At 40.4% G+C, this 18,534-nt stretch overlaps 1 protein-coding gene across 2 annotated transcripts in view; it reads right to left on the bottom strand.

Annotated features, from left to right (window-relative positions):
- CPLX1 (complexin 1) overlaps positions 1-18,534 on the bottom strand; it is a 106,873-nt gene that overhangs the window by 86,695 nt on the left and 1,644 nt on the right. The gene's annotated exons all lie outside the window — the stretch shown is intronic.

Below are 18,534 nucleotides of genomic sequence, written 5' to 3'. Positions count from 1 at the left end.
GTCACTTGTAAGTTTATGCCAGTGACTCAGTTCAAGAGAAGTGCAACTGTCACAGATAGTCAGAAAGAAGGACAGCAGATCTTATTTACAGCAGCTTCAGGCAATTACTCAAGGGACCTACTCCCAACACATGCTACAGTACTCTTCTTTTCAGCTCCTGTAAATCCTACTTCTCTTCTTGGGAACATGGCAATCTCAGCTATTTTCCCCCATATCCTCACCTCTCATCCTCATTGTATTGGCCTTGTTTTAAGACCAGCCTCTTGTTCATTCTGACAAGGGAGCCACAACACATAAAAATGGCTCATGCTAGTTATGTCTTCCTTTCAATTAGAATACAAAGCAACGTCCCTGATATACATACCACCATGCAAATTGCCTCTTGAATACTGAATTAAGGCTCAGATTCTTCGTGCTCTGATATGAACAGAGTACTTCTTTGAGAGGACACCCATACTCATAGAAGGTTTTAGTTTGTTCCAAAAAAGACCAGTATTCATCAAATCACAAAGCAGACTGAAGAGCACATGGAGAGAGGTAACGGCACACTGCTAATAAGCAATATATATTGCACAATAATATATAGCAACATATAATGCACTTATAAAGAATCCAACACTTTAGAAGACATAGCACCAATAACATCTTGGTTTATTGGTTAGAGTGTAACACCAATCACAAAACTCATAGATGCTTTGCCAGCACTTCTATCCAAATTCTAGAAGATTAGGGGCATGTCTCCATTCAAGGATATCAACAACTCTGAGGCAGGTAATAACACAAGACCTGTCAGACACCATATTCTGTTATCAGGATATTTCCTCATACCACTCAAAACCTTCCTTAGCTCCATTGTACCTCTCCTAATTCCACTGCCCTACCAAACTTTCACAGGAGCAAGCAAAGGAATAAAAAGAGTAAACCATTGCAATGAACCAATAAAGCTGACTGCTGTTTAGCAAATTTGAAAGCAACTACAGACCTTCTCCTTCTTTTCGAAAACGTTCCACAGCAAAGTAAATTATATCTGCAGTTGTGACCTTCTGCCAGGAAGACAATCCTGATAGGAGCAATCTCAGCTAATATGGGCAGCCAGCAGGTATGGTAAAGAAATATTGCTGATGTCCTCTCCTATTACCTTAAGGGAAGCCATTGCCTCTCACAGGTTCCTTAAAAGGTCAGTAAATATTGCTTCTTTGAGGGAATCTCAGCATTTCCTAGTTAACAGTGGTAGCTGTAGCTATCAGTATGTTTGTAGAAGCTAGCACAAAAAGGCTTCTGGAAAATACTTCTATTGCTTTGTCAAGTCTGGAAGCTGATGTACAATTGATTTGCTGTCAGGTTGGAAGAATGTGCTCCTGGTAGAATATTCTGCAAGGTCTATCCTTTATTTTAATTAATGGTTTGAATGACAACATGGACACTTATCCCATTGTAAAGTGCAAACAAGGTGATGTAAGAAAGCAACAGATGCAAGGCTTGTTAGGAGACAGAATACTTAGCATTACCAGGGAAAAAAACAGAGCAGCTTTGAAGCACAATGGCATTTCCATAGTTCTGTATCTGGAGGAAGGCAAGCAAAAAAAGGCTGCCAAAACCACCAAAACAGAACAAAGTTAATATTATAAGTCTTCTCAAATAATGGAATGAAAGAGATAAAGTGCAAAACCAACAGTGCCTACTAAAAGAGGAATATTCCAGTGCACACATACATGAACACTTTCTGCAAGGAACTCAGTGGCAGTTTTGTTGAAAAGATGAGGACAGATATCTAAATTACTGTCACAGCTAAGGCATGGAATAGACAAGATTACATTTTTCTCTGCCCCTACAATTATTACAAGATCATGAGAGGAAAAATCAATGCAATACCTTTGATTTGAAAATAGCTTATATTCGAGTTTAAAGAGAAGAGCTACAAAATACTTCTCTTCCTCGTCCTGACATAGTATGAGTATACCAGGCAGAAAATCCTCCCACTCTTCCAAGCCACTGTGTTCTGCTGGAAATGTTTAAATGACCTTATAACCTCCACCCTGTTCTTTTTATTAGCGGCTAGAATATTCTGGCCAATGCTGTATTTCATCTTTCTCTAGCAAAGAACTATCACAGGTCCTTTTAATTACTCCATTATCACCTTCTGGGCCAGAGAAGGAGCACATGCTTACTGCAGCTGTAAATGTTCCTCAGAGATCTGCTTGGGGAAACATATTTTTTAGATGTTAAATAAAGAAACGCTAGTCTCTAGTTAAAATGGTATGTGTTACCTTCCGATATCCATTTGAGTTCTGTAATGAACTTGATCAAAATCTTCAGCTGGAATGTTACACAGACAAGTTAATCAAACTGAAGTTGAGATAACAAATAGTTTTTCATGACAAATACATCCTGTCACCAAAATGAGTCCAAATCTCTGCATCCTTTGATACTGCGTTGCTAACTGGTTTGTAGTACAGCCATGTATTTGTGCTTATGCCTACCTGCATAATCACATAGCAGTGGAACCATTTTTTCAGACAGACCATGACAGCGGAAGTCCAGCCTACCTGTGCCATGACACTAAACTGGAATACTAAAGGCCTTACCCCAAAAAGCAGTGACAGCACCACTGCCAGTCCAGCTGGTTTCCTCTCACACATTTGTTGCTGTAGGCACAATTTCAGAAGAAAGTAATGTTGGGCTCGTGCACACATTCTGCCCTCTGGTATAGACCAGATTGAGCTTCTCATAACCTGGAGGCCTGCTGACAATGCACTGGTAGCAAAGAAAAAAGGTCTAACAATTGACTGCCATCCAAGATCAGAGGTCAACAACATGTCAGGAAGGAGAGCTAAAGAAGTAGCTCTGCTTCAGATAGTGGGCTGAGGTGATGGTGGGCAGAGAGAATAAAGCTCTTGGCTCACACCTTCTGTTCCCCAATATCCTTCAGAGGGCCCAGAATATTCTGGAAAACAGACAAGACTTCCCATATCACCTGTGAAAAATTATCCCATGGGCCATAAAATAAGAGAAAAATCTGTAGATGGACAGTCTGTCTCATTTACCTTACTGGCATGTGCTCATGACCAGAGTCAGCTAAAGTCAGACAGGTTTCTGAGTAGCTGATTACATGCATTTTGCTCTCTATCCTTAAGCAACAAGGCTGCAAGGTCAGGACATTCTCCAAGGAGCAGAGAAACTCTGACAGTACTCTTCTCTCACTATCTCAGGTGCACTGCTTGTTTTGGTTTTTGAGGGCATGGAACAGGATTTAAATAAGAAAAAAATCCCAACACTTCCTGCCCAACACAACTAATTTCTTATTTTTTAGACAGCAATTACTGCCAGTTTTAATACACGTCTTAATGAAGACTGATTCATGAGCTGACTCCCTTATAAGGGCTTTGTAGTTAAAGAGACTGAGAATAGGCACCTTGTTAAAATAAAGCTCTGCTGAGCATTTTGCATTTCAACACAGTTACCTCTTATGACTTTTTCTATTTGGTTCTCTAATTAAAAGCTTAGCAAACACGAACAGGGAGCATTTTACAGAACATAGGGAACCTTAGGTCCCTTTGCTTGAGCCCTGAACTGAATTTAACTACTCAGAGACTGTCAGTGATATAATCATGGTGCATTAACCCCTACGCATGTGCTCCACTGGCAGTTGCAACAGTTCTTTCGGAAGCACCATGTGTATATTAACCCTGTAATCCAGACTGGTGAGCTCTGCAAATTCATGGCTATCATTTCTCATTCTTTGTCCCCACTGCTGGGTTCAGCAAACACCCGCCGCTAAATAGCAGCAAGCATCAGAATCTAGACACATGGCTGCAGGAAAAATGTTGCAGCTGTCCAAAAAAGGGTAACAGGTTTATTGGTGGATAAGTGGAGAGCTGAGCCCTCTAAAAAGAATTATTGTTTCACTTCCCTCCTTCCATCATTGTGATGGTCCTGATAGATAACTGGTAAGAACAATCCCCAGAATTTCTATGAAGCACAGACAGCTCTAGCTGTAACAAATAGCATTAGCAAAATGTCAGTAGATTCATGCTGTACCACCCACCAGCTGCACCCTAAAGGGTGTCTGCTCCTAAAGACTACATGAGAAAGGGATGCCCAGCAGTGCCATGGAGGTAGACAGGAGTGATTTACAGCCCTGTGCAGGGCAATAACGTGGGCATGAATCACCCAGTGCTTTCAGAGAGAAACTAGATTGGAGGTTGTGTGGAGAGGAAAACTGGAAAGAAAGCATTATCAGGCTTGTCCATCTTTCTTATATGGAATATGTAAAGCATTCTTGATCCTGGGCATGACTAAACAAATCCCCACTATGCCTTCTCACAGAAGTAAATCAGAGAGGCAACATTCTGACATGAGGGTTCTTGGCTTGAGGGAGAAAAAGGTAACTGAAAGACAAGCCAAGGTCCACATCTGTGCCTGTCAGCTATTAAAAGAAAATTAACCATTAAAATCATTATAAAAAAAAAAAGTAAGGGGAGAAAAAAATCTGAAATGATGTGTGTGTCTCAGATACTTTCAAATTTCAATTGACACTTGAAACTATCTGAAACTTCAGACTATTTGAAATTAAATGTGGCCTTCCCCATGATATCAGTCATCTTTAAGTCAAGGTCTTCTAGAACCTTCAAGGTCTTCAAACTACACGACTATTATATTCTATTACTCCTATTATATTCTGTGGTATCTCTGATTAATCCTTCTCAGCAGACAAAAATTTTCCTAGAAAGATGAACAGCATTTCATTCTCATAAAATATTTGAAGATGTAGTAGTGTGATCTTTCTCTTTTGCTCTAAGTGAGCAGTACTTGGAGCAGATCTGGCCCTAGTCAATGAACCTAACCAATGAACTCAGTCATCAGCTTTGTACACTGTCTCCCAGAATATCTGCATACTGCTTCCTTACCAGCCCATTCCTTCCTGACAGGGAAGTTCAGCACAAATGCAAGAAGGGGGATTTCCAAAGGCTTTTGTCCATCAGCTCTTCTCTGATCTCTGAGAAAGTATCATCCAAGATACGAAAGGAAGATGGGCATAGATGGACACTTCTTTCCTGTTTTGCTGAAGCCGAATGGGAATCCAGGCAGGTAAGGGGAACAGCCACCTCATGCTGCAGAGAACAGACTTTCCAGCTCTGAGACAGCTTTCAAAAACTGAAGCGGTAAGTGAGCAGCAAGACACTGCAGCTAAAATTGGTAATGAGATTTTCAGAAGAGGAACGAGTTGGTTTCCCCTGCCCTGCCATCAAGAAATGTATTTACAGAATCATCTTTCCCCACTGTCAGAGACAGAAGTAAAGCAGAATTCCCATTGCTTTTTTTCACCTGTTCAGTCATCATGCTTGAATGTGCAGGTGGCAACAGTGATTCCATAACACAGTAACAAGCCACGCTCAGCATCCAGCCCAAAGAGACAGAAGGTACTCCTCCTGGCACTTGGGAGTCCCTGAATAAATCTGGTGCTGCATTCCAACCACACCTTCATCCCCGCTGCAGATACCTCCCCAGAGATACCTGCCTAGAAATGTAACAGATCCTACAAGTCTTCAGGGCTTATGAGTTCTTATTGGATCCATTCACTCTTTAAACTTTATAAGAAGAATTTTACTTTCCCAGTTGTCCTGCACTGAACAGGCTTACTTTTGGTTTGCTCCCTAGGCCTTAAGTGAGGGGAGAGAATAGATGAGGAAATTTATACAACACTAAGCCAATGTCAGTTTTTATCAACTACAGTGTTTTTAGCATGGACCACATGCTACCTGCTGCCATTAACCTAAAGGGTAATTTTGTTACCAAAGATTGCTAGATGGGAGCTTAGTCACCTCCTACTACCTGGATTACTTATTTACCTTCCTAATGCCTCTAATGATTTATCAGAGAATTTGCACTGCATAAAAGTTATAAATAATGCAAAGTATCGATATGTTTTATGTATTCACTTCAAACAAAATATAAACCATGCTGCCCTTGCATTTGCTGACTTTGTGCCTCTTTTGGATTTAAAGCTTATTTCAAATATTTTATAAACTAGATTACCTTTCTTTTCTTGCCATGAAACGCACACTTTTTTCAATTAATCACTTTTGCATTCCATACTGACAGCCAAGGCTACTGTGAAATATCTGTCACCCAAAAGCTACTAAACAAAATGTTTATCACTTCATCCAAATCATAATTTCCAGCTAACAAGTAAAGCAAAAAATAAATTACTTTATCAGCTCCACTCTCTTTACATCTGCTTTATTCCCAACTGTAACATAACCAGTTATAATTGAGTTGCAGTTTAATCAACTAAGTGGGCCACCCTGTGAGGAAAAACGGAGGGAAAAAAAAAAAAAAGAAAAAGAGGAAAAAAAAGAAAGAGAGAATCTAGGTCGCTCTGTTCTGAAGACAGCAAAATAGATAATTGCTTCACTCCAGAGCATCCATGCTGCACTTGAGGTATGTCTGAGATCTTATGTAACTAATACCATCCCTAGGTTAGCCAGACCATCCCTAATAATATGCCATAAATACTACTTCCATGCACATAAAGGTGATAGATCTGACTTATCCTTTTCAGGCTGAGTGAAAACAAGGACTATTCCAAACCATGAGATTTGGAGGGGATTTTTGTGAGCTTTTAAGAAGGGGAAGAAAACCCCTTTGATTATTTTATTTGCACATGCAATAAATTTTAAAAAATGCTGGTCTTCAGCTGCAGTAGACTGACAGATCTCTGTCAAGAAAGACAGCTGAAATTTCTAAGTTACATTATGCTGTATCAAAGAACTGCCTGTGAGTGCTCAGGACCTTCTTGTGAAGATTCGAGTGCTGAGTTTCCCTGTTCAGCCAGAGATCATCCCTGTTGGGCTAGATTAGTTCTACTGTCTTTTAGTTAGAATTAATTTTTTGAGCACATAAAAAAGACCTAATATAGAAGGATCTTGTATAGTACAAAACAAAATGTACACTAAAGTGATCCCTAAATAAAAAGTAGACAACTACATAAGAACTAACAGTAAGACAGGATGCCTAGAATAGAGAGAAAAAATTAATGGGGGCTGTTAACTCAGGGCATCCAGTTCACAACAGTCAATTGGAATAAAAACAGCGTTGAAACTGACATGCTACATTTAACCCAGGGAGAGGATTCACTATATGAACCAAAGTCAAAACTTTGCACTTTGACTTCACTTTCCTGTGTGGAAACAGAACACTTGTTTGTGGTAGTGGTCGAGAGGATGCATTTTACCCACTTATTTTATGAAACTGTTATTGTATCTGCCAGCACAACAGAAGCACGTGTGACTGTTTTGGACGAGAGGTGCTGAGTACCAGGTGGAAGGAGTACCACCTAAAAAGTTCTACCAGATGACATTCAAGGCCCAAAACCAAAAGTTCCCATCAAGCACCTCAGCCATGAGGAAAATCATTGTCCTCAGCAGGGGATCTCAGGCCACATGATCAAAGTTGATAAACACCTTGACATGGTGTTCAAAGGGATGTGAATTGCAGAGTGGGATCTCTGCTTGGCCCAGTGTTCATTGGCAATATAATAAGATGCACAATCAGAAGAAAGGGATGGCATGCTCACCCTTTTCCAGAAGCTACCATCTTGCAATGGCAGTGATCTGGTGTTCTACCCCCCACCTGTGTGCCCTTGAAGGTTTTGTCTGGGTTGGCACCCCTGAATTAGTCAGGCAGCTTTAAGGAGATTTGGTTGCAAAGTTATCAGCAAAGTTATCAAAGAGACATTTGATCCCAGAAGATTCAGCCCTATCTATAAAGTATGAGTCTTTCACCAAGTGCTTTATATTTTATTTCTATTTTTTATTTTAATGTATATTTTAATTATATTTTTAATTTTATATTTTATTTATATTTTATGCTTTATATGACCCTTTTCTGGGCCAGCTCAGGGCACCCTCTGAAATTACTGCCTAGATAAGAGTGACTTATAATCTAAGTCGCACTGTAATGTGAGCCTGAATCCTGAATATTGAGATGGCAGACAGCAAGTACATAAACTATGGAGTGTATCTGAGTCTAAAAATCCAGAAAATAGTTAATATTGGTACTGAGGAAGATGGAACATCTTATTTTCTTACAACACCTTATTTTCCAACAACTGTTTTTTTTCAAAATCAGGAAGAAGTTCCAGAGAAACACTTAATTCTTAAATTACTTTTATTTCAACTGAAGCATAAAACCAAAATATTACCAAATGCATTGAAAACAGTTGTTTCTTTGTAAATTGCAGGTAGAAGTCACCATGGAAGGAATTTCAAGCTACGCTTGTTACATGAAACTCAAACAAATCCTTACCTGAGCTGAAACACCACAGCTGGAAAGATACCCAGTATAGCCATCTGTTCTAGAAATTATTTGTAAATCCACCAAGACCTTTGAAATAAAATCATTTTCAACCTGAATTCAAAAGGTGATTTCAAATCAGGCATGGGCGTGGACATAATAAAGCTGGCAAACCTCTTCTGTCATATAAATACAAAGGGGCTAAAATGTTTTCAGAAAAGGTAAAATTTACCACAGCTCTGTAACTAACTCGCCCAGAGGAACACAGTGCTGGCTCCCACTAAGCTAGGTTTAGTGTCCGTTCTGGACACCACAAGATGTTATCACATACTGGAAAAAAATGGTAGAAATTTAGTGTAAAAACTAAACCACTCTTTAGGGAAATTCTGTTATTATGGACAAGTGAAGACTCAAAGACATGAACTCTCTATTGAGACACTCAGGACAAATAATTATTTCCTGCCTCACTGGCCCTACCTCTCTGAGCACGTACAATTATTTCAAATGCACCCAAGACTCACTTTCCATTTCTTTCTGCTTGCCGCAGCAGCAGGATTCCCCAGAGAGAGCACCCCTCTTCTCTCCCACAAGTCAAACGACAATAATTTCTGACTCAAGGATGCTCATGGCCAACTTATTCACATCATTATTGTACCAATATTGTACTTCACTTTAAGTAGCTCCTCCTTCACTGCAGTGTTCACCTCTTTCATGTATTTAGAGAGAGTAGTTGTGTCCCTGCTTAACCTTTTTCCTCAGCATTTTAATCTAGTTCCATGTAATTATAAATTTCCTTTCGTGCACCTCTTAATCTTGTCATTTTTCAGCCCGGGTGACATGGAACAGAAACTTCTGATGTTTAAAGAAAACATAGAGGAGAAAGTTGCAATCATCAATTAAAGTGTTTTAAGAATTAACAAACAAACAAACAAACCAAAAAAACCCCACAAATCAAAAAATACTCATCTGTTTCTAATGAAGTCAAGCTTTTTTCTAAATATTCTTCCAAGCACTTTTATTCCTGCCTAGAACTGTGTCGAGAAGGAGCTATATACATATATTGGAAAAATCTCTGAAATCACTTTCTCTTCTCAGTATTTTTATTTACTTGTGTTCTTTGCTCTTGTATTATGTTTGGGTTGGTTTGGTTTTTTTTTAATTTAGAGAAAAAATAAATCTGAAGGAAACTGCAAAGAGAAATCTAATTCAGAAAGAACAAAACATAACTCAGACTCAAGGAAGAGTAGCATGCATACACTTAGCTTCAGCATAAAGTAAATAACTGCCAGAGATTAAAAATACATTGGTTTGGACATGATGCCTTAATCTCATGTAGTCCTTCGTGTTCACAATATGTCTTCTTTTCTTGATTGCTGAGAAAAAAACAACTTAGGTGTTTAAAAGTTTTTTGTTAAAAACAAAAAACAACACAGCCTTTGTAAAACTTCCCCAAAGTCCTCTTGCAATTTAAGATTTTAATTAATATATGCATTTTCAAAGAATTCAAGAGACAGACACACTTAGGACAGACACTAGAACAGAGGCCAGGCAGTCCCACACAGTTCCTGCCCCTTCAGGGGGTGTGCAGAAAGTTTCACACTACAGGCACTAACACCATGGTAGTGAAGTAGAAACATCAAGAAAGTTTCATTGCCAATAGCAAGTCAAGGACAAATTTTCAAGTCCATTAAGTCAGGTAGTTCAGCTCTGTCCAGCACTAAGAAGCAGAAGGAGTGACAGAAGGACAGAAAAATGGTGTTAATTTCCCATGAAAGGAAGGGCAGTTGAGTCTGTTGTTGTCCTGGGATGATGGTGTCCTGTAATGCTTTCTATGCAAGGAGACTGAGAAAGACATCATTTAAACACAGAGATCAAGTGACCTTCCCAAGCATACCCAGGGCTTTCCCACAGACAAGGCCAGCAATTGAGACAATCATCTTACATTCAGTTACCTTCAACAGAAGGTTCAGACTTCTTTTCTGCTGGTCAAATTTGCCTGAGCTTGCCAGCAAAAACAAAAAAATGAGATAGATCCAGGGACACAGAGACATGGCAGCTCAACTATTTGTCAACATAGGCATTGACACACATTCATTTCCCATCCTTTTTTCCTTTAATTGTTGTCTGCCTTCCCCTTCATTGCTCTAATTCTCTCAGGAGACTGAAGTTATCAAAATAACTCCACTATTCCCCATCTGGATTATGTTTTTTTATTTCTTCCTTTATTTTCCACAGAAGGTAATTCACAGCCATTTGAATCCCAAATTTATGTTGATGTTGTTGTATGTTTGACATTCCTTCAAGGTCAGTATCACTGCAAATAAGCCACGAGACTCAAATCATGATGCAAAAATTCAAGTAGCTACTAAGCAAATTCATTCTTGTAGGTAATCACAAATTCAAATTGCAAAAAGATGCACAAAGTCAGCAGATTAAATTTGTTGTTTGTATTAATGCACTTCTGCAGTGACAGCATCCACCCAACTCAAAAGCAGCTCATTTAAAAATACAAGAGAGAGGGGGGGAAAAAAAAACAATTCTCAATTAGCACAGTGTGGTCGTCAATTTGTCCATAGCAGAAAGACACAACTGGTTTGAATTATTTTGTTTCTAATATGCACTGTGATTTGTACCAGTGACAGATCACTAGTAGCCTCTGCCATGTTTGTAATTGCAGCTGTTACGCTTTAGCAAACCACATAAGCATCTGCTCAGCAATCATTTGAAACTTTCAGCTTTCTCAGCAATGTTCTGCATCCTGAGACATGTACTCCAGACCTAAAAACTAACCTGAGAGAAACATAACTGACTATATCCAAGCTCTCACAGTCAGACTCTATGTGAGAAAGTATGATGGCAACCAACAGAGTGCTCAAAGCAGTAAGTTAGTAAATTGCAAAATAGAAGAAGTTTGAGGTTCTGTGTTGACTTGATCAAGTGCCTATTTCAGCACATGGAATGCATATACAAAGGCAGTGCAGAGGTACAGCCTCACCTCAAAGAAGAGCATCCAAGGCTGAGGCGGAGTACTTTCTGCCCCACCACTGAAAGAGGAGAGACAGAGAATTTGGAAGAGCCGTCAGCATGCTGTTGAGGGTCTTTACAGTTGTTGGAAGTGGGCATAGAAACTCTGCAGCTTTGAGGGACTAACATCCCAGCTACTACTTCATGAACTATATCCTCTCTCCAATGGCCTGAAAAACTATGAATTCTCACCCTAAATAACACTAGAACCTGTGTTTGTCTCGGAGTCTCTGCATCTATGCCTAGATAGTCATAGATGTCTATTCCCTCTCTTGTCTGAACACTGTCACAAAGCTCAGAGAAGGGACCTTGGTCTTCAAACAGAAGAACATGCCTTTTGCATGTGGCCCTCTGGCATGAGACAAGCCAGTAGCAACACACTACAGATCTGTCCCTTTCTTTCTGCCAGCCTTCCCTGCTTACTGCCATTCCTCTCCCAGGCCTCCTCAACAATTTGGCAGGCTTCAAACACTGCTGGAGGACTTCCCATCTCCATGCAACTGCCACATGAAATTTCCTGTGATGCCATCTTGTTGCTAGGGGGGATTTTTGTGCTGCTGCCTTTGGGGGAGTGCCCCAGGATGAAAGAGACATCCTCATTTCTGTAAGGGCATCCTGCCTGTCTTCCCTTAGTGGGAAGCATTTGCAGAGGTTACTTAGAGCTTTTGGAGCCCTATACTTACTGCAGTGCTGACAAATACCATACAGTCTCGATTTAACTCAGCAAGACTTCTAAACCCAGGTAGCCTTCATAGATTTGATTTCATACCTTTATGAATTCAAACCTTACCCTTCTAGTCAGAGAAGAAAGCCCTCCCACATACATCAGACTTCATATACATCAGTCTTCTCTAATGTCTGTGCTTTTGCCAGCACACTAGCAAGTGAGTAGGTCTCCACAGCTAACAGTTGAACTACATCCTCAACTTCCCTCTCCGTAAGAGCCAACACAAAGGCAAGCCAGCAGCTTATTATTTAGAGCATCCCATTTCACCAGGAAGATCTCAATAACTATAATACTTCATCCATTAGGCTCCTGCACAGCTCCAAATCCACTGCTGCAGATAGCATTTCCTATGCAATGCAGGCTAAAATTTCAGCACTGACAAATCCTATTTGCGCCAAAACCATGCATCTGGCAAGAAACCACCGCTTTGCTGCAATTATGAAAGGAAAAAAAAAAAAATAAGAAAAGTCAGATTCAGGTATACAACAACAGATATTAAAATCAAAAGCATGCAGCACTTCCTTCAAAGTGGACAGAAAAACCAAGAAGAATCTTTTTTTCTGCCATGAATCAGTGCTAGACAGACTACTTAATATATGTGAAATTTCGTTATTTCTCCCTCTCTGGGAGAGAAAACTTCCTGCTTATCCATGTTACTCCACTCCAAGCAGGCTTTTGGCAAGCAGATTGCCTGTAGCACAAATCTTAGTTAAGCTCCTTGTGGCCTTCCTCTACAATCAGCTGAAGGCTGCACATTTCCTCCAAGGATACTCCAATAAGCACACTGCTCACAGTGCCTGCTTGCAAGTAAGACAAACATAAATAAGATCCCAGCAGACACAAGGGAGAGCTTGTATGATTCTAACAGCAACAGGCCAAACAGAGGAAAGCAAATATAAATGGAAGTTTTCTCAAGAAAGGCAAAGGAAAAAAGGACCTGGTCAGTTTTTCATGTCCTGGTTTGGATCATGGATGCATTAAATAAGTGACTATCACTATAGCTGTTTCACTGGTATCACCTCTACAGCAACCATTTGCTGCCTTGGAAGACACCTTGCTACTTAATCAAATTTCTGGAAAAAAACCTCTTTGTCACCAGGATACATCAGGGAAAAAAAAAATAATATCATTAATTAATAATTAATTTATATCATTCATTGTGAAAAATATATGCAACAGATATGCCACCTACCCCAGGTTCCTGCCTCCTGCCACTGGACCCCAGGAAGAATGGATCAGCACCTCCTTCTCCACTGTAAGGAGCAATGAGGTGACCCCTTTGCCTCCTTTTCTCCAAAACAGAAGAAACAAGTCCTTAGTCACCCCTCAGAAGACATTCCTTCGAGCCCTTTCACTAGCTTTGTTGCCTTCCTCTGGATGCGTTCAACATCCTTAAAAACATTTTGAATTTGTGGGGCCCAGAATTACACACAACACGGTGGAAGTTATCTGAGAATTCAAGTAAGTAAGTGGCCCCCCCAACACCTGTCACACGCTACAGTGGGCTTGAAATCTCATGTCTCTTACCAGATTCTCCAGTCTTTGTGACTTGGATGCACCTGACTGCAAAATGAAAGACCTAATGTGTTAAATGTTTCAAGGAACACAAAGAAAAGAGACCTCAGAAGTCAATACCAGCACTATTTGTTTGCATTACGACTTGCATTTTTGCATTACAGCTTCTGTCCTGTTACAGAACTTCATACATTAACAGAAGCAGTGGAGCACAGCCTAGTTGATGCACGAGGTCCCAGAGCAGCACAGAGGCTCAGCAGAGAAGTGGAAATGTGAGAAACAAGACAGTGAGTTGGAGAAGGAGAAAACAGAAACCCCTGTGTTTATTTCACAGTGTGTTCTACCATGAACAGGTCTGTGTTGCCACTCAATCTTGTTAAATTCTGAAGGAAAAATTAAGGACTTAATCCTTACTTCACAAGCTACTAAAGTGAAGCAAATGCAGCAGCAGAATATACAGAAGGTCACTGCTAATATGTTAAACACTAGTGTGATTTTCATTCAGGCTTATCTGGCATTCACACACCCTCACATCTTCTCTAATGTAAGCTTAGCACAGGAGCTGCTCTTTCAGAGCTTAAGTCTCACAGTGACTTAAATCCCATTATCTTCATGAGGGTTTGGATCTCTGTCTGCCTTCAAGAACAAGGGGACTCCCTCTGGACTGTGTTTCGTGATATACCCAGCTGAATCAAAGTTGCTGGTAAGGGACATGAAGTGCCCCCCTGCTGACATGTTCCAGATGACAATCAGGTTGCATTTGTCTTGTCCCTATAGTACTTTAAGAATCCTTCTGAACCAAAACAAGCTTCCAATGATTCTTGACAGAAGAAGCAGATGTGAAGCAGCAGTCCCCACTCTAAACCACTGTCAATAAATCAGCAAATCATGCGTGTATTAGCTATCATAGTGAATATCTATCCAGATATATTCTTCCTCCTAGTGGGGTTACACTGCACTATGAATTCAAGGGGTGCTGGAACCATGAAGAAATTTAGACAGTGCCACTCATATGCACTGTTACATGTGAAAGGATTTGCATAATTTATCCACAGGCTGACATTTAAAAAAGGTCAATATATAAGGCAGACATCCCAACCATTTACCATTCAGTTCTTGCCATTTTTCCCATTCATGGCAATAAAAGTAGCACTTTAAAAGGGCTCTGTGCAGCTTCATATTTAGAGCTGCTGTGTGTTCTGTATACCACAATTTCACAGTATTCTTCTGGTCTGCAGAATGTTGCTTTCTGCAGTAGGAAATCTCCCTCTTCAAACACATCACAATCCAACATTCCAGTAAATTCGCCTCACTTGCCATACGTTTCCTCTTTTCTTTTTTGTAAGAAAATGTCTCAGACTTTGGCCCTCAAATCACCCAGTAACAGAATGACACCCAGAAGAGCTCCATGAAGTTCACTGTCTTCTATTTCAAACCAGTTTCCCTATTTGTCCAAGCCAGCAGTGACAGAGGAAGTGATACAGCATAGTACTACATGGGAGTCAGGTGTTCATGCACAATTTGCTTTCATGCAAACTTAGGAAGCAAGAAGCAATGCACAGTGAAAAGCATTACAACTAAACTCCTTCAGGACCCATTCTGGATCCGCCAGTTCCTGCTCTCTCCTGGGAAATCATAACATTGGTCATGATAATAGTAGCCCAGCTCTGACCTAGCTTGGCAAAGAGCACATCTAATGTAAAATACAGCCATGAAATGACTCACGTTGTCCTCATTTAAAGAGCAGTCACAGGAACAGCAAAGTGACCAATCACCCTGGCTACACACCTCTGTCAATGTCTGTGATGTAGCAGCATCAGAGGTACAAATTATCCCCTTCCTGTTACTCCTGTGGGAGAAGAAGCAGGAATTTTGAGCCTTTAGGCGTCCTCTGGCTACTTTCTTCTAGTTTTACACAGCGAATAAGCATCATGACTTCTCCATGGCTTCTGTCAATGTCAGACAATAAATTGTGTGACTTCCATATAGGGTGTTGAAAGGTCTAAGAAGCACAAAAAAAAACCCCAACAAAACAAAACACAACCAAACAAACAAAAAGCTACTGAAGGAAATCAGCCAAAAAACCTACTATTTTGTACTGTTTGTTCCTGGACCACAGTCCCCACTGCTAATGAAAGGGTCAAGAATTTTGCCATGAAGAGACCAGGGATTTAAAAAGACACATTTCAAGCTGGTCAACCTCCAGGCAGAAATTCTGCTGCCAACACAGCAGCAAAACCCCAGTGCTGGCAGGACAGCAGAGGATGACCTTCCACTGCACAGAAACAGTAGACTTCTGCACACTCTCTTCAGCAACAAGCCAGGGAAAGGACACATTCTACTTCAACAATTCATAACCTGTCAAAATGATTTCACAAAACCTGAATACCCTCGTAACACAGACTTCCAAACAAAGCAACTTGACACCACGTAACTGCCTTTCCTTGGCTGCTCACTTGCTACTTAACTCACCTAACTTTCAAAACACCTTGGTGCCTTCTTCCCCTATGGGCAAAACTCCAAGGAAAAGTAAAATCTGATCATTCTGTGCCATTAGAGACAAGGCTAATATTTTCAAAGTTTGCATCAAAGGCAACGGCAAAACTCCCACAGAAGCTTTCTGCCAAGGTTGGTGTTACTGCTAATTAGCAGAGAGTGAGACTCTGTCTTCTCAATAGGGTGAGTGAGGAGGTAGGAGAATGATGTTTTTCTTGACCACTCCCCATGACAAAACCTGGTTCCAAACACCTCACATGCTTCAGAGACCTGCATACTCCAGTAAGGAAAGGTCAAAAGCAACCACGTGCAAACAGTTTTCAAATCCAGGCTCTTAGCTATCATAAGCTCTGGTCTGTATACTAGGAAGAGAAAATGACATACCCATTATAAAAATGACATACCCATTTATGGTCTGTCAAGGACACCCACCTGGCCCTCAGCCTTTGTGGATTTTCACCATCCAAGATAGTTGAAGAGTTAAGCTACCTTAGATGTAGATGCTCTGCAAGCAGAATCTATAGGAGGTCTGATTCTGTGTGAATTAGAGAGGACCTTAATGACAAAATTGCAGTATTTTTTTTTTCTTTCTTCCAAGAGTGCCATAAGAGATTATGATAATGGGATAAGAATTTCTGCACCATTCAAAAAATCCAGTCAAATAGAAAATTAATTCAGAGGTGTTCTGGGAAAAGCCATATCAAACTAAAATCAAAGAGCCATGAAATCCACCCAAAGATCTCCCAGAAAGTGAGGGTAATAAAAATGGTAACTAGCAGATCAGACCATATACCCTACCCAAAGAAAGCCTACCAGTCACTAGAGGTTTGGTGCTTTGCTTATTTTGACCATCCTTGTGGATACAATTTACAGATTATTCTGAGTTGGAAGGGACCCAGAAGGATCATTGAGTCCAACCCTTAAGTAAATTTTCCTCTGGATGTCAGAACTGGCAGACAGACACAATTCTGGCCCCAAAGCTAAGGAAGCAAACTATAACCTTTAGTCCTTGGTTTCCTGTGCCAGTCTGGCTGGCTTGGATGATTTGCATCAGCTTGGGCTTTAACTCCAGAGAGAAAACAGCGTCCAAAACTACCTTTATTTTCCATATTATGTTTGCACTGGGAGATCTTGTTTTATCTTGTTGAAACCATTTGTAATTTAAAAATAGGACTCTGCTTAATGAATTAGCATTTACTGGATTTTACCACTCTGCAGAGATTTCTCCTTTATTGAGTAAGTGGGTAAGTTCCAGACACATTAAGTCATTTGGCAGATGAGCTAGTGCCCTGGGCAGCATCTTGACAGACATCAGGAGCTCAGACTTCACAAAAAGATGCTTTTTGAATTTACCTTCTCAGAGTGATCTACTATCATACAAATCCTGACCTTGGCATGCAACATCATGTTAGAATGAAGGTCTGCCCAGGGTGAATGTTGTAAGCACAGGCAGACACAGCTTCCAACTCACATTAAGTCACCAAGCTGCAGAAAAAAAGCAGGCATAGTAGATGTTATTCCTTTGCTGCAGCCCTCCTCCCCCCGCCTTTAACTGCAGTCTCTAAGCAGTTATTTCCCTGTACTGGATTCATGGATCTCCAGCTGTAGTGGCTGTATCTCCAGTTTTCAGGTACATCGGTTCATTTCTGTGCAAGCGACCTTGCACTACAGCAAACAGTGCAAAGTCTGCACACCTCAACACTAATTCTCCCTCAAAACAGGCACTGAAGAGTGAAATCAAACAGCACTGCTACCACACAAACCGTTACCTTCTCACGAGATGTCTTCATACCTTGCTATTTTGTGCAACCAAATTAGTCCCCTTCTTCTCCAGTTTGATCTCCCTGTTCAAAATACCGCAACTAAAACTTGGGTTGCTTGCACTGTTCTTAACATAACAATTTTGCTTCTCTAGTGAAAAACACACCACTTTCAGAGATGAAAACATTGTTTCCATACCATGGGCTAGAGTCCTGCAGTAGCTGTTGAAGTTGTATATGACATCAATAGCACCACACATTAAACATTTACACAGCCCCATGATGCTACAGTTTCTTCAAAGAATGAAAAATGCACACAGGAGATAAGAGTACAAGAGAGAATGACCAACTTCCTCTCAGGCCAATATTTCAGTTCTCAACAGCATCCAGCATCACCTCAGTGATGCTTAGACCGTTGCTCAGACTGAACGTCCAGGTCAAGCAGCTTAGAAAGTAACTGAGGCAGGAAAAGGAACCTCATTCCCAAATATTAGTTCAGTGTGCTTTCAATTTGTACTACACAAATCCCTACTCCTTCTATTTCACACCATTAGGTTAAAACAATTCTTCACACCCCTAAGCTAATATACAGAAACACATAGAAGATTGGCCTCAAATCCAGGTGAAGTATACACTTTACCTGGATTTTTAGGAATACTTTATTATCATTTTCATCCTTATTGTGGCAGTGTTCTTACTAAAAATAACTCAAAGTAT

The sequence above is a fragment of the Poecile atricapillus genome, chromosome Z (genome assembly GCF_030490865.1).
Source record: "Poecile atricapillus isolate bPoeAtr1 chromosome Z, bPoeAtr1.hap1, whole genome shotgun sequence".
Classification (NCBI taxonomy): Eukaryota; Metazoa; Chordata; class Aves; order Passeriformes; family Paridae; genus Poecile; species Poecile atricapillus.
Note: the sequence above shows the minus strand (reverse complement) of the source record. Positions and strands in the feature narration are given on the sequence as shown.